Here is a 25,387-nt window from a genome sequence, read left to right as displayed (position 1 = left end):
TGGCTGCAGTCCCAGGGAAAGGGCTTGGGTGTGACAGGAAATGGGGACTGTGATGGGGGATCCGATGGCCCCATTCATCACACCACCACCAACCCCCATGTTAGCTGACTCAAGATTGAGTGACTGGGCCATGACGGAGCCACTGTGACATCCGTCTGGTGAGGTTGCACGCTCGCCAACGGTATCGACAACGACGGGGGGAGACCAGACCTGCAGAAATACCAGCCTGGCGCCGCCGCCTTTCACAGTTCTGGATAGGCCCTCTCACGTCACTTTGATTACTTGTGTCTTCATCAAAGCCTGAGCTCAGCTGTGGCCAGTTTGTTTTTCTTCTTCTCCTTCTTGTTGTTTCTTGACAGCTGTCTCCTCACTCCCTCCTGCCAGGGGGCGTTCAACAGAGACACGAGTCTGAACCCTGACTGTTTAATCCATGTTTCAGTTGCTTTACACGGGTGACAGCATTGAAAAACAGCTGATAATACAGTAATAGGCTGCTCATGAGAATGTTTTTCATGCTTCATAAGCCTGCACTCATCATTTAAGTCTCTGTGTACTCTCGAAGGATTGGTTCTAACATAATCACGATAACAGAATGTTTTTCTAATTTATTAGACAAGGGGATTCAAATTACTTGCATTGATTAGAAATGTATTTGATGCCCATCCCCTGTCCAAAAATCTGTTTATAGTCTCAATCTTTTCTAAACGTGTGTGTGTGTGTGTGTGTGTGTGTGTGTGTGTGTGTGTGTGTGTGTGTGTGTGTGTGTGTGTGTGTGTGTGTGTGTGTGTGTGTGTGTGTGTGTGTGTGTGTGTGTGTGTGCGCTTGCATGTGTGCAAGGTTGGGTAGGTTACTTTCTAAATGTAATCCATTACAGTTACTAGTTACCTACCCAAAATTGTAATCAGTAACATAACTTTCGATTAGCCGAACTCAGTAACTCATCTGATTACTTTCTACGTTTGGATGTCAGGTACGCGTAAATTGCTGTAAGGGATTCAGGTGCAGGAGAGCAGATATTGGGTAGCCAACGAAGCCTTTTATTTAGGCGAACCAAAAGCACACGGCAAAGAGAAAACGTAATAACAATAACAATACAAAATGAAAAATGGATCGGCGATGGCTAGAAGACCGGCGACGTCGACCGCCGAGCACCGCCTGAACAAGGAGAGGCATCGACTTCGGCAAAAGTCGTGACAGAAGAAGACAAAAAGGATCTATCAAACGCATTTGGTGTGTCATTATAGGGACTCGCTCAGGTGGAGCAAATTTAAACTTGCTCCTGTTTTCAATGCTGAACAGAATGTCATTGAGAAAACTGAAAGGTGAAATAGTTTTTTTGCAAATATTCTTTCTGAATGTAAAAGTAGTCCAAGAAGTAATCATGTAGCTTTTCAACAGTATCGGTAATCCGATTACAATATTTTTGCTGGTAACGTAAATGATTACAGCTACAATTTTTCGTAATCAAGTCACTCCTCAGCCCTCTGTGTGTGTGTGTGTGTGTGTGTGTGTGTGTGTGTGTGTGTGTGTGTGTGTGTGTGTGTGTGTGTGTGTGTGTGTGTGTGTGTGTGTGTGTGTGTGTGTGTGTGTGTGTGTGTGTGCGTGTGTGCGTGTGTGCGTGTGTGCGTGTGTGCGTGTGTGTGTGTGTGTGTGTGTGCGTGTGTGTGTGTGTGTGTGTGTGTACCTGTGGAAGATTAAAGCGGGACGGATGGAACAGGAGTCTTTAGAACCCTCCAGGCTCTAAGCTGGCTCTTTCCATTAGCAGACATGGATTTGGGGAAATCTGTTTGTTCTCCACTCGTCACGCTGCTTTATTCCCCACCCCTATTTCAGGAGCCCAGATTAGTCAAAATAGTAAATGTGTACATTCTGGCCTGCACCCCACCATACAAACATGATTGGAGTCACCTCACTGACATCAGCACCGAGAAATAGCTTGTTTGTTTCTGGATTCCCACAGAAGTACATTTCTGCAGTGTCCTGCCGTTCCCCTTGTATCCTTATCCGCTGGATATTTCTGCTGTAATGCCAAAAACCAATTCACCCTCATGCTCCACTCTCCAACATTACCATAGAAATAAAGGTAAAACAATATGATCAAGACTTGGTTCGGAATAAATCTAAATAGCACATTGAGTGATTTCCTATATTGTAAAAGAGAGTCCATAACAAATGAGTTCAATACGGATTCAATTAAATGGTCCTTATAAATAATTCAGTTTTATTTCATAGACATATCTGGAGGGAAATGAAACGCCATAAATCAATGCTTATATCTTTATATCATTATTTCAATACATTCCCTGAAGGGCTTTGAATATATAGGAAATGAGAGGGATTCTGATAAGCTATACTATCAGCTCTAAGAACTTCCCAAGTCCAACATAAAAAAATGCACACATATTGCCATAATTTGTTATCATTATATTATTTGAATGAAATGTGACATATGTTCTGTCGGCCTATAACTATTTGTTCAGCACTTTTGAAATGTACAGCAACAGAATTCAGAACATGGGCCGTTCTTACAGTGTTCTCCCTGTACACCAACTCAGAACCGTAGGACAAATAAAGGGAGCGTATAAGCAGACAGTGGAAGCTCTTACAATATTCGATGATTACATTTCTCAAAAACAGGTTATAGGCTACATGTGCATTATCAAGTCAGAACAGTAGGTGAAATTAAGGGGTGAAAAGAAAGACCCTAAATCTTAGATTTGGGACACACAGCCACTCCACTGAATAGCAGGCTAATGATTGCTTTGCAATGCCTGCAGTTAGCCACTGATTCCTGCCAAACCACTCATTGTTGAATTTGCGATTTACAACTTGTGTAATGTTTATGTCCAATTGCCGATGAGCACCGATACATTTTATCTATAATTTCTCTCCATTATTTCTCTTCATATGACAAGGATTAAAAAGGATTTGCCAGTAGATTGTCGACTTGATTCATGATGATGACTGCTAGTAGAAATGTTGAAGGTATGATGTCGACATGATCAGTCCAATCAAAATGTCACGCCCTGATCTGTTTCACCTGTCCTTGTGCTTCTCTCCACCCCCTCCAGGTGTCGCCCATCTTCCCAATCTTTCCTCTGGTGTATTTTCTGTCTGTCTGGGCCAGTTTGTCTTGTTTGTTCAAGTCAACCAGCGTTTTTTCTCAGCTCTTGTTTTTCCCCAGTCTCTCTTTTTCTCGTCCTCCTGGTTTTTGACCCTTGCCTGTCCTGACCCTGTACCCGCGATGTCTCCCCTTAGACTTTGTGTTGACGTCGTGTCCCCATGAGTGACAGAACACTGAGCCAATCACGGCTCAACACTCTGTATTTCCTGCTGGCTTGCCACACCATCACGGAAAGCACTGAGCTAGGCTGAAACACCTGCATTTTGGAGCTGCCTAACTCAAAAAAACAAAAAACAGACCATGTTTGTATGCGACTTAATTAACTCAATTATATATATATTTTTACATTGTTTGCAAACTGATATGTGACACGTATTAATGCCAAAATAACATGCAAAACATGCTGCTAAACACGTGGGGCCCAAATCAGTTGTGGCTCTGCCCCGCTCTGCTCCACCTGTCCTGACGTGGCATCATTTCTAAAAGTCAACATTCAGCTGAATGTAAAAATGAACAACAAAAAAAACATAAAAATGACAATTCAAATGACACGGAATAATCTGACCAGTAAAAAAAAATATATCCTTTATGAATTTGGGGATATTTTTATGAATTAGTTGACCTAGTGTTAGACAGCCATGCTCTAAACTTATGATCATATAAATTATATATCTATTTGATAAACATATTCTTTTGAGTTGGACACAATTATTATTATGGGTTGTATGAAATTATTATTATTTTAGAATGATTTGAGTTGAGTAGGCTTTCGGATTGATAAAAACAAGAGGATTGAAAGTTACCATAATTTCTCCCCCTAATTTTTGGTGTTTAGAAAGAATGATGAGTATGTTGCGAAATGATCATTATTGTGGCAGCATACCTGTGAAAGAAGCATTCAAGATTCTCCCATTCATACTTGAGTGTGATTAGTGGCTTGGAAGGATATAACAGTTTTGAAATTACATTAATTACTGTGTTATTTTGTAACAGTTGCAGACTGGGACAAACATTCCACCCTGATATTTTAGTCACAGCCCACATCACCACACAGTGTGTGTCTTTCTCTGTTTTTTTTCCTACCTCCAGGAGTTAGTCACCTTCAAAACGTTTTTCAGCACCACCTTTCCGTTTTTTACGAACCATGATCTTGACTGATAACAGAGAGTCAGAGTGGTTCTCTTTGCTGATGAGTGTTTGACTTTGAATGTGTACTTGCGCGACCTCAGCTCAGCCAATCAGAAGACCGGTCCGGCACATCTTGGTAGGGGGGGGGCAGCCGTTGACCACTGATCAGTTAAGTGTCATGTTTTGTCTTAGATTGTCTTGTTATTATGCTTTCCCTTCTGTTCGTTTCCCCCTGCTGGTCTTATTAGGTTCGTTCCCTTTTTCTATCCCTCTCTCTCCCCCTCCCTCTCTCTCCTCTCTCTATCGTTCCGTTCCTGCTCCCAGCTGTTCCTATTCCCCTAATCATCATTTAGTCTTCCCACACCTGTTCCTTATCTTTTCCCCTGATTAGAGTCCCTATTTCTTCCCTTGTTTTCCGTTCCTGTCCTGTCGGATCCTTGTCTATTGTTCACCGTGCTGTGTCTATGTATTGCCCTGTCGTGTCGTGTTTCCCTCAGATGCTGCGTGGTGAGCAGGTGTCTGAGTCTGCTACGTTCAAGTGCCTTCCCGAGGCAACCTGCAGTTCTTGATCAAGTCTCCAGTCTGTTCTCGTCATTACGAGTAGTATTATGCCTTTTGTTTGTAAAGTAACTTTACTGGATTAAAAACTCTGTTTTCGCCAAGTCGCTTTTGGGTCCTCATTCACCTGCATAACAGAAGGATCCGACCAAGGAATGGACCCAGCGACTACAGATGCTCGTAACACTGCCGTCGAGATCCAAGGAGCCATGCTCGGCAGACACGAGCAGGAATTGTCTGCTGCTCGCCATGCCGTGGAGAACCTGGCCGCTCAGGTTTCCGACCTCTCTGGACAGTTCCAGAGTCTTCGTCTCGTGCCACCTGTTACTTCCTGGCCTGCCGAGCCTCCGGAACCTAGGGTTAATAACCCACCTTGCTACTCCGGGCAGCCCACGGAGTGCCGCTCCTTTCTCACCCAGTGTGATATTGTGTTCTCTCTCCAACCCAACACATACTCTAGCGAGAGAGCTCGGGTTGCTTACGTCATTTCACTCCTTACTGGCCGGGCTCGAGAGTGGGGCACAGCTATCTGGGAGGCAAGGGCTGATTGTTCTAACAATTACCAGAACTTTAAAGAGGAGATGATTCGGGTTTTTGACCGTTCAGTTTTTGGTAGGGAGGCTTCTAGGGCCCTGGCTTCCCTATGCCAAGGTGATCGATCCATAACGGATTACTCTATAGAGTTTCGCACTCTTGCTGCCTCTAGTGACTGGAACGAGCCGGCGCTGCTCGCTCGTTTTCTGGAGGGACTCCATGCAGTGGTCAAAGATGAGATTCTCTCTCGGGAGGTTCCTTCCAGTGTGGACTCTTTGATTGCTCTCGCCATCCGCATAGAACGACGGGTAGATCTTCGTCACCAGGCTCGTGGAAGAGAGCTCGCGTCAACGGTGTTTCCCTGCTCCGCATCGCAACCATCTCCCTCCTCTGGCTCAGAGACTGAGCCCATGCAGCTGGGAGGTATTCGCATCTCGACCAAGGAGAGGGAACGGAGGATCACCAACCGCCTGTGCCTCTATTGCGGATTTGATGGACATTTTGTCAATTCATGTCCAGTAAAAGGCCAGAGCTCATCAGTAAGCGGAGGGCTACTGGTGAGCGCTACTACTCAGGTCTCTTCATCTAGATCCTGTACTACTATGTCGGTCCATCTACGCTGGACCGGTTCGGGTGCTACATGCAGTGCCTTGATTGACTCTGGGGCTGAGGGTTGTTTCATGGACGAAGCATGGGCTCGGAAACATGACATTCCTTTCAGACAGTTAGACAAGCCTACGCCCATGTTTGCCTTAGATGGTAGTCATCTTCCCAGTATCAGATTTGAGACACTACCTTTAACTCTCACAGTATCTGGTAACCACAGTGAGACTATTTCTTTTTTGATTTTTCGTTCACCTTTTACACCTGTTGTTTTGGGTCATCCCTGGCTAGTATGTCATAATCCTTCTATTAATTGGTCTAGTAATTCTATCCTATCCTGGAACGTTTCTTGTCATGTGAAGTGTTTAATGTCTGCCATCCCTCCCATTTCGTCTGTCCCCACTTCTCAGGAGGAACCTGGCGATTTGACAGGAGTGCCGGAGGAATATCATGATCTGCGCACGGTCTTCAGTCGGTCCCGAGCCAACTCCCTTCCTCCTCACCGGTCGTATGATTGTAGTATTGATCTCCTTCCGGGGACCACTCCTCCTCGGGGTAGACTATACTCTCTGTCGGCTCCCGAACGTAAGGCTCTCGAGGATTATTTATCTGTGTCTCTTGACGCCGGTACCATAGTGCCTTCTTCCTCTCCGGCCGGGGCGGGGTTCTTTTTGTTAAGAAGAAGGACGGTACTCTGCGCCCCTGCGTGGATTATCGAGGGCTGAATGACATAACGGTTAAGAATCGTTATCCGCTTCCCCTTATGTCATCAGCCTTCGAGATTCTGCAGGGAGCCAGGTGCTTTACTAAGTTGGACCTTCGTAACGCTTACCATCTCGTGCGCATCAGAGAGGGGGACGAGTGGAAAACGGCGTTTAACACTCCGTTAGGGCATTTTGAGTACCGGGTTCTGCCGTTTGGTCTCGCCAATGCGCCAGCTGTTTTTCAGGCATTAGTTAATGATGTTCTGAGAGACATGCTGAACATCTTTGTTTTTGTCTATCTTGACGATATCCTGATTTTTTCACCGTCACTCGAGATTCATGTTCAGCACGTTCGACGTGTTCTACAGCGCCTTTTAGAGAATTGTCTCTACGTAAAGGCTGAGAAGTGCTCTTTTCATGTCTCCTCCGTTACTTTTCTCGGTTCCGTTATTTCCGCTGAAGGCATTCAGATGGATTCCGCTAAGGTCCAAGCTGTCAGTGATTGGCCCGTTCCAAGGTCACGTGTCGAGTTGCAGCGCTTTTTAGGTTTCGCTAATTTCTATCGGCGTTTCATTCGTAATTTCGGTCAAGTTGCTGCCCCTCTCACAGCTCTTACTTCTGTCAAGACGTGTTTTAAGTGGTCCGGTTCCGCCCAGGGAGCTTTTGATCTTCTAAAAGAACGTTTTACGTCCGCTCCTATCCTCGTTACTCCTGACGTCACTAGACAATTCATTGTCGAGGTTGACGCTTCAGAGGTAGGCGTGGGAGCCATTCTATCCCAGCGCTTCCAGTCTGACGATAAGGTTCATCCTTGCGCTTATTTTTCTCATCGCCTGTCGCCATCTGAGCGCAACTATGATGTGGGTAACCGTGAACTGCTCGCCATCCGCTTAGCCCTAGGCGAATGGCGACAGTGGTTGGAGGGGGCGACCGTTCCTTTTGTCGTTTGGACAGACCATAAGAACCTTGAGTACATCCGTTCTGCCAAATGACTTAATGCCCGTCAAGCTCGTTGGGCGTTGTTTTTCGCTCGTTTCGAGTTTGTGATTTCTTACCGTCCGGGTAGCAAGAACACCAAGCCTGATGCCTTATCCCGTCTGTTTAGTTCTTCTGTGGCTTCTACTGATCCCGAGGGGATTCTTCCTTATGGGCGTGTTGTCGGGTTGACAGTCTGGGGAATTGAAAGACAGGTTAAGCAAGCACTCACGCACACTGTGTCGCCGCGCGCTTGTCCTAGTAACCTCCTTTTCGTTCCTGTTTCCACTCGTCTGGCTGTTCTTCAGTGGGCTCACTCTGCCAAGTTAGCTGGTCATCCCGGTGTTCGAGGCACTCTTGCGTCTATTCGCCAGCGCTTTTGGTGGCCGACTCTGGAGCATGACACGCGCCGTTTCGTGGCTGCTTGTTCGGACTGCGCGCAGACTAAGTCGGGTAACTCTCCTCCTGCCGGTCGTCTCAGACCGCTCCCCATTCCTTCTCGACCATGGTCTCACATCGCCCTAGACTTCATTACCGGTCTGCCTTTGTCTGCGGGGAAGACTGTGATTCTTACGGTTGTCGATAGGTTCTCTAAGGCGGCACATTTCATTCCCCTCGCTAAACTTCCTTCCGCTAAGGAGACGGCACAAATCATTATCGAGAATGTGTTCAGAATTCATGGCCTCCCGTTAGACGCCGTTTCAGACAGAGGCCCGCAATTCACGTCACAGTTTTGGAGGGAGTTCTGTCGTTTGATTGGTGCGTCCGTCAGTCTCTCTTCCGGGTTTCATCCCCAGTCTAACGGTCAAGCAGAGAGGGCCAATCAGACGATTGGTCGCATACTACGCAGCCTTTCTTTCAGAAACCCTGCGTCTTGGGCAGAACAGCTCCCTTGGGCAGAATACGCTCACAACTCGCTTCCTTCGTCTGCTACCGGGTTATCTCCGTTTCAGAGTAATCTGGGTTACCAGCCTCCTCTGTTCTCATCCCAGCTTGCCGAGTCCAGCGTTCCCTCCGCTCAAGCGTTTGTCCAACGTTGTGAGCGCACCTGGAGGAGGGTGAGGTCTGCACTTTGCCGTTACAGGGCACAGACTGTGAGAGCCGCCAATAAACGCAGGGTTAAGAGTCCAAGGTATTGTTGCGGCCAGAGAGTGTGGCTTTCCACTCGCAACCTTCCTCTTACGACAGCTTCTCGTAAGTTGACTCCGCGGTTCATTGGTCCGTTCCGTGTCTCCCAGGTCGTCAATCCTGTCGCTGTGCGACTGCTTCTTCCGCGACATCTTCGTCGCGTCCATCCTGTCTTCCATGTCTCCTGTGTCAAGCCCTTTCTTCGCACCCCGTTCGTCTTCCCTCCCCCTCCCGTCCTTGTCGAGAGCGCACCTATTTACAAGGTACGTAAGATCATGGACATGCGTTCTCGGGGACGGGGTCACCAATACTTAGTGGATTGGGAGGGTTACGGTCCTGAGGAGAGGAGTTGGGTTCCGTCTCGGGACATGCTGGACCGTTCACTTATTGATGATTTCCTCCGTTGCCGCCAGGATTCCTCCTCGAGTGCGCCAGGAGGCGCTCGGTGAGTGGGGGGGTACTGTCATGTTTTGTCTTAGATTGTCTTGTTATTATGCTTTCCCTTCTGTTCGTTTCCCCCTGCTGGTCTTATTAGGTTCGTTCCCTTTTTCTATCCCTCTCTCTCCCCCTCCCTCTCTCTCCTCTCTCTATCGTTCCGTTCCTGCTCCCAGCTGTTCCTATTCCCCTAATCATCATTTAGTCTTCCCACACCTGTTCCTTATCTTTTCCCCTGATTAGAGTCCCTATTTCTTCCCTTGTTTTCCGTTCCTGTCCTGTCAGATCCTTGTCTATTGTTCACCGTGCTGTGTCTATGTATTGCCCTGTCGTGTCGTGTTTCCCTCAGATGCTGCGTGGTGAGCAGGTGTCTGAGTCTGCTACGTTCAAGTGCCTTCCCGAGGCAACCTGCAGTTCTTGATCAAGTCTCCAGTCTGTTCTCGTCATTACGAGTAGTATTATGCCTTTTGTTTGTAAAGTAACTTTACTGGATTAAAAACTCTGTTTTCGCCAAGTCGCTTTTGGGTCCTCATTCACCTGCATAACATTAAGTGCTTATTATGTATTATTATGACAACAGAGAAATTGCGCAAAAATCATGAAAATGATTTTAACAGGCTCAAAAATATATATAAACAAAAATATAATACAAAAGGTAATACAATAATATATATATATACCATTATTCCTCCTCCATCAAAATTTACAGTTGGCACTATGCATTGGGGCAGGTAGCGTTCTCCTGGCATCCGTCAAACCCAGATTAGTATATATATATATATATACACTACATGATCAAAAGTATGTAGACATGTCGAACATCTCATTCCACAATCATGGGTATTAATATATGCTGCTATAACAGCCTGTTCTGGGAAGGATTTTCACTAGGTTGTTGGAACATTGCTGCGGGGACTTGCTTCCATTCAGCCACAAGAGCATTAGTGAGGACGGGCTCTGATGTTGGGCTATTAGGCCTGGCTCACAATCAGTGTTCAAATTCATCCCAAAGGTGTTAGATGGGGTTGAGGTCAGGGCTCTGTGCAGGCCAGTCTTGTTCTTCCACACTGATCTCAACAAACCATTTCTGTATGGACCTCGTTTTCTACACAGAGGCAATGTCATGCTAAAACAGGAAAGGGTCTTCCTCAAACTGTTTCCACAAAGTTGTCAGTACAAAATTGTCTAGAATGTCATTGTATGCTGTAGCGTTAAGATTTCCCTTCACTGGAACTAATGGTCCTAGCCCGGACCATGAAAAACAGCCCCAGACCATTATTCCTCCTCCACCAAAATTTACAGTTGGCACTATGCATTGGGGCAGGTAGCGTTCTCCTGGCATCCCTCAAACCCAGATTAGTCCGTCGGCCTGCCAGATGGTGAAGCATGATTCATCAGTCCAGAGAATACATTTCCACTGCCCCAGAGTCCAATGCCAGCGAGCTTTACACCACTCCAGCCTACACTTGTCATTACGCATGGTTATCTTAGGCTAGCAGGTCAGAAATGTGACGAACTGACTTGTTGGAAAGGTGGCATTTTATGACGGTGCCACGTTGAAAGTCACTGAGCTCTTCAGTAAGGCCATTCTACCGCCAATGTTTGTCTATGGAGATTGCATGGGTGTGTGCTCGATTGAATAGACCTGTCAGCAACGGATGTGGCTGAAATAGCCGAATCCACTCATTTGGATCTATATTTTTTGTATCTACATATATATATATATATATGACTCTTCAAAGTATCCACCCTTTGCCTTGATGACAGCTTTGCACACTCTTCCTTCAGACGAGTCCTGTGACACTTGTGGGGGCTGTAGAGCAAAACGGAAAACACCATTGTGTTCGTGAGAGTCTTTCCTTTCCAGTAGGGTCATATTAGTTTGTAGCCCAAACGGTTCGGACGCTACAGACAGAAGTTGGCACATCAGCATTACTGACTTCGGACACGACAGACGTTTTTGTGAGAACAACGATTTCTGGGATGTCTCATGTTCTGTTAAACCCCGCTGTAGCTCAGCCACCTTCCACTGCAGACGCAGAAGGCCGACATAGACGGATGTGGTGGAGTGAGACGCAGCCCATACAGATATCTCCAGCTTAAACTGACTGATTTTGATGGGATTCTTTTTTATCATGTTACTTGGATTGACGCATTGGTGCGTCAATAGACACTTTTAGGATTATTTTTGGACAAAGGGAGTGAGTCCCCCATTCCTAAACACGATTAATGATTTATAATGCACCTACTGTATGCACCTATACCAATGTCTATAAAACCACAGATCCCCTTCAACACGTACAAGCCCAACTGAAATAACAACCGATATTATTCCATGATCACATTCTATGAACACAATTGCGATCCACAACCACAAACTCCTCTGCACTACTCCTCTGCACTAATAGGGAGCTACCTAAGTGTTGGAGGCAGTGTGGACAAATAGGCATTGTTCCTGTGGACACACTCCTCTCCACTTAAATTGAAAGATTATCTTTAAGCAGCAGCAAGGAAATGTGTAACAAAATGATGGAAAAATGAACACGCACCCTCAAAAGATATGTGGTTAGGTCTCTATGCAGGGAACTTGCTGACATGGGGAGAATTACATCAATCTGTCAACATAGACAGCACAGGTATGAAGGTGTCTCGTCAGAGTTCCTGACATATCGTACTAGTCTTATTCCGTACATTTGATTATGATGATTTTTTTCTGTGGCTTTATCCAAACTGTATTCTTATTCAGACTCTTGAAATATTTGCTCTATAGAGCCAAAACATGTGAATGTAATTACAAATCATGTGAATGCTGTGTATGTATGGTACATGTTCTTTATATGCTCCTGAATAAAATCATGTTTTTTTTTTAAAATAGGGAGCTACAGCATCCTCAAAGACAGGAGATGTCATGGTAACAAATTGTATTGCGGCACAATGATTTACAGTACAATGTAGTCCCCTCTCCATGCTTGATGGCTTCTTCCTTTACTGTAGAACTGGGAGTGTACAGATGAAACCAAGATAAAATGCTAACATATGCAGACTGCCGGTTACAATTTGTTATAAGTAAGTAGCGATGCACAAGCCTCGACTTGCGTGAGCCGGGAACGGTCTATAGGAGCAGGACCTTATTTTCTGTTTCAGTATCGTGTGGCATAGGGTTGCAAAATTCCAGTAACTTTCCCAAGATTGCCTGGATTTCCAGAAATACAGGTTGAAGGATTCTGGATTTCCCTGCCTATTCACTCACAATTAAGGAGCTGAAATTGTTGGTAGGCCTACTGTATCTATTTATTTAATTTTTATTTTCCTGGGCAAGTCAGATATGAACAACTTCTTATTTACAATGACGGCCTACCCCGGCCAAACCCTAACCCGGGACAATTGTGCGCAGCCCTATGGCACTCCCAATCACGGCCGGTTGTGATACAGCCCGGAATTAATCTATGGTCTGTAGTGACGCCTCTAGCACTGAGATGCAGTGCCTTAGACCGCTGCGCCACTCGGGAACCCATACATCTGCGATAATCATCTTAGCGAGACAGTTAGCTTCTCATATAGCACATTGGTTTGCCATGACACTAGTCTTCTAAACTGGGGCAGATTATCATTCTCAATACAAACCAATACAATACAGATGCTGTAATGTAATTAAAAGAGAGCAGCAAAACAATATTGGATTGAACCCAAATACATTTGATCTCCTCTCTTCGGTTGTGGCAGAGCTTAACTCCACTGGAAACAAAAGGAATACTAGCATATTGTTTCACAACGGGATTATCGCTGTCCCTCTCCCAAACTCCAGTATTAGGCAATAATGCACATGGATGTGCTGTACCAAAGGCATATGCCATGGTTTGTCATATTGTAAATTGATAAATCAATAAAAAAGGCCATGTTAAATAACAGAGGAGTGCTAAACTCTGTGCCAATTGAAAACCAATGGAGGTAGATTCTGCTTATATTGTCCTGAAGAATAGTGGTCCCCTGGTGTTTCTCTAGTCTATCACTCACCGCTCTTCTGGACATGGTGGGTGTGGGGGTATTGCTAGCAAGGACACTGCAGTGTGTATGTCTGTGCACATGCTGAGACCCGCACTGTGAACGGCTGCTCCCTTGCCAGCTTGCCAGTCAGCTAGGCAGGGGGCAGAGAGAGACAGAGGGGGGAGGGAGTGATGAGGGCAGTGGAGGGAAAGGGGGAGAGGGGGTAGACACCCCTCTGTCTCAATCCTGAGCTGTAAAATCTCACTCTCCTCCTATACTTTCCTCTCCCAGGCCTTGTGCCTGCTATGCCCCTGGGCTTGTGTCTCTGTAAACACAGTTCACAACACACACACACACACACACACACACACACACACACACACACACACACACACACACACACACACACACACACACACACACACACACACACACACACACACACACACACACACACACACACACACACACACACACACACACACACACACACACACACACACACACACACACACACACACACAGAGGAAGGCCAGAGAATAACATAGTCCTTCCCAGGGTTACTCCTCTTAATGTTGTTCTACTTGACATGAATGGCTAGACAGACACCGCAGCTATATCCAAACTTAACCTAATGTGTATACCTAACGCTGACAGGGATCATGTTTTAATATTTCATCATCCTCTGTGAAGGCTTGGAAAGTAGAGATAGCATGTCCTATTTCCTGTCTAACACAGACGTTACTCTTCCCTTTCGATCTACCAGCTACTGTATGCATTTATGACTTGTTTTAGGAAACTAGGCGTATGTCGCCTGTCACTACTTCACAGGCCAGCATTTGAACTTTTTTGGCAGAAATGCCTTCTGGAACATGTGAACTTTCATGTGCCTGAAAAACAAACGTGTATTCCATCCATAAATACAAAACAAATTGTTAAATTACAAGCCTAGTTCGTTAAGCCATGGAAAAACACAGCAACCTTCCCACTAGCCGTGATTGGCTGAGATAATGTATGGGCTGGACATGCCGGGAGATGAGTTTGGATGTGACAAATAAACTTTGGGATTTTATTTGATATAGCGTGTGTTTACCACATGGCCTCACATGTGAACCCTTAAAGAGATGGGTGGGACTAAGGCTTAAGAAGGTGTGAATGATGTTGAATTAAAGAAGATCTCTCTAGTAGGTGTACCAAATCATTCATGGGCCATTTTCTCAAAAGTGGGGTTACAAGTTAATCCACTTTCAAAGCATAATTACTTTCCCATTGTTCCTCAACAGTGTATGACATACCATGTGTCTACTTTTATCCAATGTAAAAAAGACACAATTTCAAATTTTGAGACCAAATCAAGGCAGTCGGTCACATTTGACAGACAGCATTATTCTGAAATTGATATTTAAGTGACCAATTTTTCCTCCATTTATTGATAAATCATGTAATTTAGGATGCAGGTGGAGGGGTTCATCTAGTGTATCTCTCTCTATATACAGTACATACTCCCCACTGTAGTGAGATAACAACCATCTCTATGCCCCTATGGCCTAACTGCCTAACTCTTACAAATCCTCTGAGTCCTTCATTATGCGTCTGCCCTCAGACTCCCTAACCATCTCCTCTCCTTTCCTCCCCTGTGTGTATAATATCCATCTTGATTATGGTGAGGCCGTGCACCGGACAACATTCCGTGTGTCTGCTCTGTGCTGCAGCTTGCAGATGCCTGGTTATTGGATTGTACATGGCTCTGTTTAGGCTGGCGTACCCTCATTTTGCCCTGCTCTAAAATCATGGCCCATTTATTCTAACCCTATTATTATGACTATTGAAGCCTGGCTGAGCAGCACTGACGGATGGCACTTTGTTTTAGCCTGACTATTGCTGACACACATAATACTTCTAGCACCTCAACCCCGGCACCCACTGAGACGCACAGGCTACAGAAATCATCTGCGTTTATGAGCGATGACAGTTATATTAATTAGGATGACAATGTTGGCGAAAATAAAGAGATTGAACATAACTGTCTAAGTAATTGGGGATTGTGGGGAGGGGAAAAGTATGTGTGTGTGGGAATTCAATGTGGGTGTGTGTGCGTGTGTATGTGCCCGTGTGTGTGTCAGTGGAGGCTGGTGACCTAAAAAATGTAGGAGGATGGGAGACCGGCAGGGAGACGACAAAGCATGTTTACCCCCCCACCCCCCGAAAGAAAATAGACAGTTAAGTCTTCAAACGTTTCTAATTCAATCCAAGGCAATAATATAGTAAAACGTCATTGTTTATATACTTATTTCTATTGAGAGGTGGCTGTCCCAAACCCTGATTTTTATAACTGTTTTGTGCAGTTCCTGTGTTTTATATACAGTGTATTCAGAAAGTATTCAGACCCCTTGACTGTTTCCACATTGTAACATACAGCCTTATTCTAAAATATATTCAATTGTTTTCCCCCCCTCATCAACCTACACACAATACACCATAATGTCACATTTTTGCAAATGTATAAAAATAAAACAATTGGAAATATCACATTTACATAAGTATTCAGACCCTTTACTTAGTACTTTGTTGAACCACCGTTGGCAGTGATTACAGCCTCGAGTCTTCTTCTGTATGATGCTACAAACTTGGCACACCTGTATTTGTGGAGTTTATCCCATTCTTCTCTGCAGATCCTCTCAAGATCTGTCAGGTTGGATGGGGATCAATCACAGCTATTTTCAGGTCTCTCCAGAGATGTTCGATCAGGTTCAAGTTTGGGCTCTGGTTGGGCAACTCAAGGACAGACGTGTCCCAAAGCCACTCCTGCGTTGTCTTGGCTATGTGCTTAGGGTCATCGTCCTGTTGGAAGTTGAACCTTTGCCCCAGTCTGAGGTCCTGAGCGCTCTGGAGTAGGTTTTCATCAAGGATCTCTCTGTATTTTGGTCTGTTCATCTTTCCCGCTGAAAAAGATCTCCACAGTATGAAGCTGCCACCACCATGCTTCACTACATGGATGATGCTAGGTTTCCTCCAGATGTGATGCTTGGCATTCAGGCCAAAGAGTTCAATCTTGGCTTCATCAGACAAGAGAATCTTTGTTTCTCATGGTCTGAGAGTCCTTTGGGCGCTTTCTGGCAAACTCCAAGCGAGTTGTCATGTGCCTTTTACCGAGGAGTGGCTTCCGTCTGGCTACTCTACCGTAAAGCCCTGATTGGTGGGGTGCTGCAAAGATGGTTTTGGCTCATGGATATTACCTTTGGCTTGCCCAAAATAAGTCAAAATTGTCCAAACCGAAACGGTCACAAACGAAACAATTGACGAAACAAGAGTTACAGAGGTCTCGTCTTTGTAGCTGTGCCATTATGACGCTGTGACAGCACTATTGAGACTATCTCCATTTTAAAGTTGCATGTGTCCATGCTCTATGAACAGAGATACAGAAGGCCATTATGTGGGCAGTGGACAGATGCACACTTCAGGAAAAAAGTGTAGTGAATTAATATGCATAGCCAGCAAGGGGGCTCCTACCTTCCAAGATTCAAAACATTGACATCTATTTGGCCAAAACATAGATGTCTATAATGGGCTATACTGCACTATACTCATCTGTACTATGCTCTACTCTACATTACTATACTGTGTTCTGCTGTACTGTGCTCTACTATACTGTACCCTACTCAACTGTCCTGTACTTTACTGTGCTCTACTGTACTATGCTCTACTGTACTCCACTATACTGTACCATACTCTCTTGTCCTGGACCAATGTCATGGAATACATCTTGGTCTTGGCTCCTGGATATTACCTTAGTCTTTGCTTTTACCCAATTTGAAGCAGACAATGCACTTTGATCATTGGCTGATCACTCCCAACTAGGGATGTGGCAGTCAAATTCTGTCAGCAGGTGATTGTCAAGCAAATAACTGTCAGTCTCACGGTAATTGTGTGTTTATTAACATAAACACATTTAGCATCTTCTTCTACTGATGCAGATCTTTGGAACATCTACATTTTGTAAAAGTCTAATAAATCCATGTAATATAGCCTACACCTTCACAATAAATCCATTATTTATTTTAGACAGGTCTACAAAAGCATGATATGAAGAAAATGTAGTCTATTTCAGAAGAACAGAATAGCATACTCTGAGTTATCATTATGTTAGGTCCTGATCTGGCTATGACAAATGGCTGTGGCCTATACTCGTTAATTTAGCAGACAAGACTTGCTTAGAATTATTTTATATTATGCTATAGTATGAAGAATACAATTGAACAAAGCTGAATAAAATATAAATATTTTCCCAAAATGATTTGGGGGAGTGCGCACATACGGCTGTTCTGTGTTGAGCGCTTAATAAAGAAATAGGTATTCCTATATGCTTAATTTAGAGTTATTAATTTAACTTTAGTTGTTCTACAAACGTTGGACTATATGTTTAGATTTTCAATACATTGACTCTAATGATGATTTGAAAAAAGTTGCTTGAAAAGCATGAGCTCTGCTTTGTTTTTTTTGCACAGACTGTACACACTTCATTAGTCTCTCATTCACAATTTCACGGTGTCATCCCCTTTGTGGCCGTAATTCACCCGAAAAAAAATCCCTGACTTTTACAGCCAGTGACCTTTGTGCCCATGGCTCGGAGTGCTGCATCGTGCCTTTCTCCCTGAGTGCTGCGAGCTCCGAAGCACCTCTCACTCACAAGGCTCTCCATCATGTGATCAGGTCTTTCTCACGGGCTACAAGTGAAGACAGACACATTTGGGACGCAACTACGCGGGTCCTTATCCAATTCCGAGGTGCAAGTTGCCAATATTGGAATAACTGTCCACATTTACTTTTCGTCAACCAACAAGATGAGTAGATCTAACAAACAGCAAAAGCTATTTTTTACTATCCCCCATAGTAAAAAAGTCAACCTATTCTATTCTGTGCGAGAAATAAATATTGCAAACATAATCTGGGACACTTGTGGGATGCAATAGATCCCAAATGAATACAACCACTAGCATTTAAAAAAAAGCTTTTACGCAATGTGGCTGACGCAACAGATCAGAACGTTTAGCTTCAAATGTTGATAAACTATGAGGCTATATAGGTGCAGCGTGGTGAGCGTACAGGTTCTTTAAATAATATAAGACGCCGAACAAAACAATACACACTACAAAACAAAACCATGAAGCTTAAGGCTAAGTGCCGTAAAGAAAGTCAACTTCCCACAAAGACAAGTGGGAAAAAAGGCTACCTAATTATGGTTCCCAATCAGAGACAACGAAAGACAGCTGTCCCTGATTGAGAACCATACCCGGCCAAAACATAGAAACACCAAAACGAAACATAGAATGCCCACCCCAAATCACACCCTGACCAAACCAAATAGAGACATTAAAAAGGCTCTCTATGGTCAGGGCGTGACACTATAAGCAGGAATGTTCCATTAGCGAAGAAACACCATTATCAAAACTGACCGCAAATGCGATTATCCATGTAATACTTTTATTATTAAGGAGCATCTTTATGGTGAAAATGATCTTCCCCAAACATCAAACACACGTGCTACTTATGTGTGCCAGTTAGGCTCTAAACCCATTGTAAAGCAGACTAATGTGCTTAATTTTAAGAACTTATTTGGTCACTTTAGTTACAGATACAAACCTTATCAAAACATATAGGCCTATGCCAAGGCTGATTCGAAAAGGTTGCGCGCAAAAAAGGCAGTTTCTTATGCTGTGCATCATACACAAGTGATAATATATAATTCACAAGTGATAGGCTAATATTGTCACCCATCAGACGATTCTTGATTTAATCTTGTTGTTACATATAATAAATAATATATAGTATCAGTCAAAAGTTTGGACACACCTACTCATTCAAGGATTTTTCTTTATTTTTTTTACAATTCTTTACATTGTAGAATAATAGTGAAGTCATCAAAACGATGAAATAGCACATACGGAATCACGTAGTAACCAAAAAAGTGTTAAACAAATCAAAATGTATTTTATATTTGAGATTCTTCAAATAGCCACCCTTTGCCTTGATAACAGCTTTGCACACTCTTGGCGTTCTCTCAACCAACTTCATGAGGTAGTCGTCTGGAATGCATTTCAATTAACAGGTGTGCCTTGTTAAAGTTTATCTGTGGAATGTCTTTCCTTCTTAACCTCTCTAGGGTATGTGAGACGCTAGCGTCCCATCTGGCCAACATCCAGTGAAATTGCAGAGCGCCAAATTCAAATACAGAAATACTCATTATAAAAATTAAGAAAACAAAACATATTTTACATAGGTTTAAAGATGAACTTCTTGTGAATCCTACCACGGTGTCAGATTTTTTAAATGCTTTACGGCAAAAGCATAGCTTACGATTATTTGAGAACATAGCCCAGTTGACAAATTATTACAAACAGTAACCAGCCAAGCAGAAGCGTTACAAAACTCAGAAATAGAGATAAAATTAATCCCTTACCTTTGATGATCTTCATATGGTTGCACTCAGAAGACATTCATTTACTCAATAAATGTTCCTTTTGTTTGATAAAGTCTCTTTATATCCAAAAAACCTCAGTTTTGTTTGCAGTTTTTCTTCAGTAATCCACAGGCTCAAACGTAGTCAAAACAGGGAGACAAAAAATCCAAATTGTATCCGTAAAGTTCATAGAAACATGTCAAACGATGTTTATATTCAATCCTCAGGTTGTTTTAGCCCAAATGGTCTATAATATTTCAACCAGACAATAACGTTGTCAATATACAAGGTAAACAAGAAATGCACTCTCTCGGGAATGCGCATGAAAAAGCTCTGTGACACATCAGGGTCCACTCATTCAGACTAGTCTTACTCCCTCATTTATAAGAATACAAGCCTGAAACCATTTCTAAAGACTGTTGACATCTAGTGGAAGGCATAGGAACTGCAAATTGAGTCCTAAGTCAATGGATACTGTAATGGCATTGAATAGAAAATTACAAAACCAAAAAAGAAAAAAACTTCCTGAATGGATTTTTTTCAGGTTTTTGCCTGTCAAATTAGTTATGTTATACTCACAGATACTATTCTAACAGTTTTGGAAACTTTAGAGTGTTCTCCATCCAAATCTACCAGTTATATGCATATCATATCTTCTGGGCCCGAGTAGCAGGCCGTTTAATTTGGGCATGCTTTTCATCCAAAATTGCGAATGCTGCCCCCCTACCCTAGAGAAGTTAATGCGTTTGAGCCATTCAGTTGTGTTGGGGACAAGGTAGGGGGGGTATACAGAAGATAGCTCTATTTGGTAAAAGACCAAGCCCATATTATGGCAAGAACAGCTCAAATAAGCAAAGAGAAACGACAATCCATCCTTACTTTAAGACATGAAGGTCAGTCAATCCAGAAAATTTCAAGAGCTTTGAAATTCTCTTCAAGTGCAGTTGCAAGTACCATCAAGTGCTATGATGAAAATGACTCTCATGAGGACCACCAGAGGAATGGAAGACCCAGAGTTACCTCTGCTGCAGAGGATAAGTTCATTAGAGTCACCAGACTCAGAAATTGCAGCCCAAATAAATGCTTCACAGAGTTCAAGTAGCAGACACATCTCAACATCAACTGTTCAGAGGAGACTGTGTGAATCAGGCCTTCATGGTTAAATTGCTGCAAAGAAACCAATACTAAAGGACACCAATAAGAAGAAGAGACTTGCTTGCGCCAAGAAACACAAGCAATGGACATTACACCGGTGGAAATGTGTAATTTGGTCTGGAGTCCAAATTGGAGATTTTTGGATCCAACCGCCGTGTCTTTGTGAGACACGGTGTGGGTGAACGGATGATCTCTGCATGTGTATTTCCTACCGTAAAACACGGAGGAGGAGGTGTGATGGTGTGGGGGTGCATTTCTGGTGACACTGTCTAACTTAACCAGCATGGCTACCACAGCATTCTGCAGCGATATGCTATCCTATTTGGTTTGGGCTTAGTGGTACTTTAATTTGTTTTTCAACAGGACAATGACCCAACACCCCACCAGTCTGTGTAAGGGCTATTTGACCAAGGAGGAGAGTGATGGTATGCTGCATCAGATGACCTGGCCTCCACAGTCCCCTAACCTCAACCAAATTGAGATGGTTTGGGATGAGTCGGACTGCAGAGTGAAGGAAAAGCAGCCAACAAGTACTCAGCATATGTGGGAACTCCTTCAAGACTGTTGGAAAAGCATTCCATGTGAAGTTCATTGAGAGAAGCTGTTAAGAAGCCTTTTGGACCTAGACTTGGTGCTCCAGTACCGCTTGCCGTACGGTAGCAGAAAGAACAGTCTATGACTAGGGTGGCTGGAGACTTTGACAAGTTTTAGGACCTTCCTCTGACACCGCCTGGTTCAGATGTCCTGGATGGCAGGAAGCTTGGCCCCGGTGATTTACTGGGCCATACACATTACCCTCTGTAGTGCTTTGCGGTCGGAATTCGAGTGGTTGCCATACAAGGCAGTGATGCTCTCAATTGTGCAGCTGTATAACTTTTTGAGGTTTTGAGGACCCATGCCAAATCTTTTCCATCTCCTGAGGGGGAATAGGCGTTGTCGTGCCCTCTTCATGACTGTCTTAGTGTGTTTTGACCATGATAGTTTGTTGGTAATGTGTACACCAAGGAACTTGAAGCTCTCAACCTGCTCTACTGCAGCCCTGTCGATGAGAATGGGGGCATGCTCGTCCCTCCTTTTCCTGTAGTCCACAATCATCTTCTTTATCTTAATCATGTTGAGGGAGAGGTTGTTATCCTGGCACCACACTGCCATCTCCTCCCTATAGGCTGTCTCATCGTTGTCAGTGATCAGGTCTACCACTGTTTCGTCGTCGGCAAACTTAATGATGGCGTTGGAGTCGTGCTTGGCCATGCAGTCATGGATGAAAAGTGAGTAGGAGGGGACTAAGTCCAGGATCCAGTTGCAGAAGAAGGTGTTTAGTCCCAGGATCCTTAGCTTAGTGATAAGCTTTGAGGGTACTATGGTATTGAACGCTGACCTGTAGTCAATGACTAGCATTCTCACGTATGTTTTCCTTTTTTCCAGGTGGGAAAGGGCAGTGTGGAGTGCAATAGAGATTGCAGCATCTGTGGATCTGTTGGGGTGATATGCATATTGGAGTTTGTCTAGGGTTTCTGGGATAATGGTGTTGATGTGAGCCATGACCAGCCTTTCCTCGGATGGGGCCACAGTGTCTCCTGTCCCCTCCTGTCTCAGCCTAAAGTATTTATGCTGCAGTAGTTTGTGTCGGGGGGCTAGGGTCAGTTTGTTATATCTGGAGTACTTCTCCTGTCCTATTCGGTGTCCTGTGTGAATCTAAGTGTGCGTTCTCTAATTCTCTCCTTCTTTCTTTCTCTCTCTCGGAGGACCTGAGCCCTAGGACTATGCCCCAGGACTACCTGACATGATGACTCCTTGCTGTCCCCAGTCCATCTGGCCATGCTGCTGCGCTCCAGTTTCAACTGACCTGAGCCCTAGGACCATGCCCCAGGACTACCTGACATTTACATTACATTTACATTTAAGTCATTTAGCAGACGCTCTTATCCAGAGCGACTTACAAATTGGTGCATTCACCTTATGACATCCAGTGGAACAGTCACTTTACAATAGTGCATCTAAATCTTAAAGGGGGGGGGGTGAGAGGGATTACTTATCCTATCCTAGGTATTCCTTAAAGAGGTGGGGTTTCAGGTGTCTCCGGAAGGTGGTGATTGACTCCGCTGTCCTGGCGTCGTGAGGGAGTTTGTTCCACCATTGGGGGGCCAGAGCAGCGAACAGTTTTGACTGGGCTGAGCGGGAACTGTACTTCCTCAGTGGTAGGGAGGTGAGCAGGCCAGAGGTGGATGAACGCAGTGCCCTTGTTTGGGTGTAGGGCCTGATCAGAGCCTGGAGGTACTGAGGTGCCGTTCCCCTCACAGCTCCGTAGGCAAGCTCCATGGTCTTGTAGCGGATGCGAGCTTCAACTGGAAGCCAGTGGAGAGAGCGGAGGAGCGGGGTGACGTGAGAGAACTTGGGAAGGTTGAACACCAGACGGGCTGCGGCGTTCTGGATGAGTTGTAGGGGTTTAATGGCACAGGCAGGGAGCCCAGCCAACAGCGAGTTGCAGTAATCCAGACGGGAGATGACAAGTGCCTGGATGACATGATGACTCCTTGCTGTCCCCAGTCCACCTGGCCATGCTGCTATTATTCGACCATGCTGGTTATTTATGAACATTTGAACATCTTGGCCATGTTCTGTTATAATCTCCACCCGGCACAGCCAGAAGAGGACGGGCCACCCCACATATGCTCTCTCTAATTCTCTCTTTCTTTCTCTCTCTCGGAGGACCTGAGCCCTAGGACCGTGCCCCAGGACTACCTGACATGATGACTCCTTGCTGTCCCCGGTCCACCTGACTGTGCTGCTGCTCCAGTTTCAACTGTTCTGCCTTGTTATTATTCGACCATGCTGGTCATTTATGAACATTTGAACATCTTGGCCATGTTCTGTTATAATCTCCACCCGGCACAGCCAGAAGAGGACTGGCCACCCCACATAGCCTGGTTCCTCTCTAGGTTTCGTCCTAGGTTTTGGCCTTTCTAGGGAGTTTTTCCTAGCCACCGTGCTTCTACACCTTCATTGCTTGCTGTTTGGGGTTTTAGGCTGGGTTTCTGTACAGCACTTTGAGATATCAGCTGATGTACGAAGGGCTATATAAATAAATTTGATTTGATTTCAGAGCACTTCGTGGCTACAGACGTGTACTACGGGTTGGTTGTCATTTAGGCAGGTTACCTTGGTGTTCTTGGGCACAGGGACTATGGTGGTCTGCTTGAAACATGTTGAAACATTGCACTGCATCATAGCTGCGCTTCCCTTGTAGTCCGTAATAGTTTGCAAGCCCTGACACATCCGACAAGCATCAGAACCAGTATAGTAGGATTCAATTTTAGTCCTGTATTGACGCTTTGCCTGTTTGATGGTCTGTCCGAGGGCATAGCGGAATCTCTTATAAGTGTCTGTGTTAGAGTTCCACTACTTGAAAGCTGCAGATCTACCCTTTCGCTTAGTGTGGATGTTGCTTGTAATCCATGGCTTCTGGTTGGGTTATGTGCGGTCATTGTGGGGACGAAGTCAACAATACACTTATTGATGAAGCCAGTGACTGATGTGGTGGACACCTCAAAGCCATTGGAAGAATCCCAGAACATATTCCAGTCTGTGCTAGCAAAACAGTCCTGAAGCTTAGCATCTGCGTTATCTGACCACTTCCGTATTGAGCAAGTCACTGGTACTTCCTACTTTAGTTTTTGCTTGTAAGCAGGAATCACGAAGATAAAGTTATGGTCAGATTGGCCAAATGGAGGGTGAGAGGAGAGCTTTGTACACATCTCTGTGTGTGGAGTAAAGGTGGTCTAGTTTTTTCCCTCTGGTTGCACTTGTAACATGCTGGTAGAAATGAAGTAAAATGGATTTAAGTTTCTCTGCATTAAACTCCCCAGTCACTAGGAGCGCCGCATCTGGATTCTTATTTTCTTGTTTTGATCGATCGATCGATCGATAGATAGATAGATAGATAGATAGATAGATAGATAGATAGATAGATAGAGAGTGCCTAGGCCTCATGTAACTGACTAATGTGATTAGTTTTACTCTGTGGGTGGAGAGAGCACTGTGGGTGGAGAGCAGGAGGAGACCTGAACATCTCTCAGTCAGCACTGCTTAAGAAGTTTACATACACTATGTTGACTGTGCCTTTAAACAGCTTGGGGAAATTATGTAATGGTTTTAGAAGCTTCTGATAGGCTACTTGACATAAGTTGAGTCAATTGGAGGTGCACCTGTTGATGTATTTCAAGGCCTAACTTCAAACTCAGTGCCTCTTTGCTTGACATCATGGGAAAATCAAAAGAAATCAGCCAAGATCTCAGAAAAAAGATTGTAGACCTCCACAATTTTGGTTCATCCCTGGGAGCAATTTCCAAACGCCTGAAGGTACCACGTTCATCTGTACAAATAATAGTACGCAAGTATAAAAACTATGGGACAACGCAGCCGTCATACCGCTCAGGAAGGAGACGCGGTCTGTCTCCTAGAGATTAACATACTTTGGTGCGAAAAGTGCAAATCAATCCCAGAACAACAGCAAAAGACCTTGTGAAGATTCTGGAGGAAACAGTTACAAAAGTATCTAATATCCACAGTAAAACGAGTCCTATATCGACATAACCTGGAAGG

The sequence above is a fragment of the Oncorhynchus gorbuscha genome, linkage group LG17 (genome assembly GCF_021184085.1).
Source record: "Oncorhynchus gorbuscha isolate QuinsamMale2020 ecotype Even-year linkage group LG17, OgorEven_v1.0, whole genome shotgun sequence".
NCBI classification, from domain to species: Eukaryota; Metazoa; Chordata; class Actinopteri; order Salmoniformes; family Salmonidae; genus Oncorhynchus; species Oncorhynchus gorbuscha.
Note: the sequence above shows the minus strand (reverse complement) of the source record.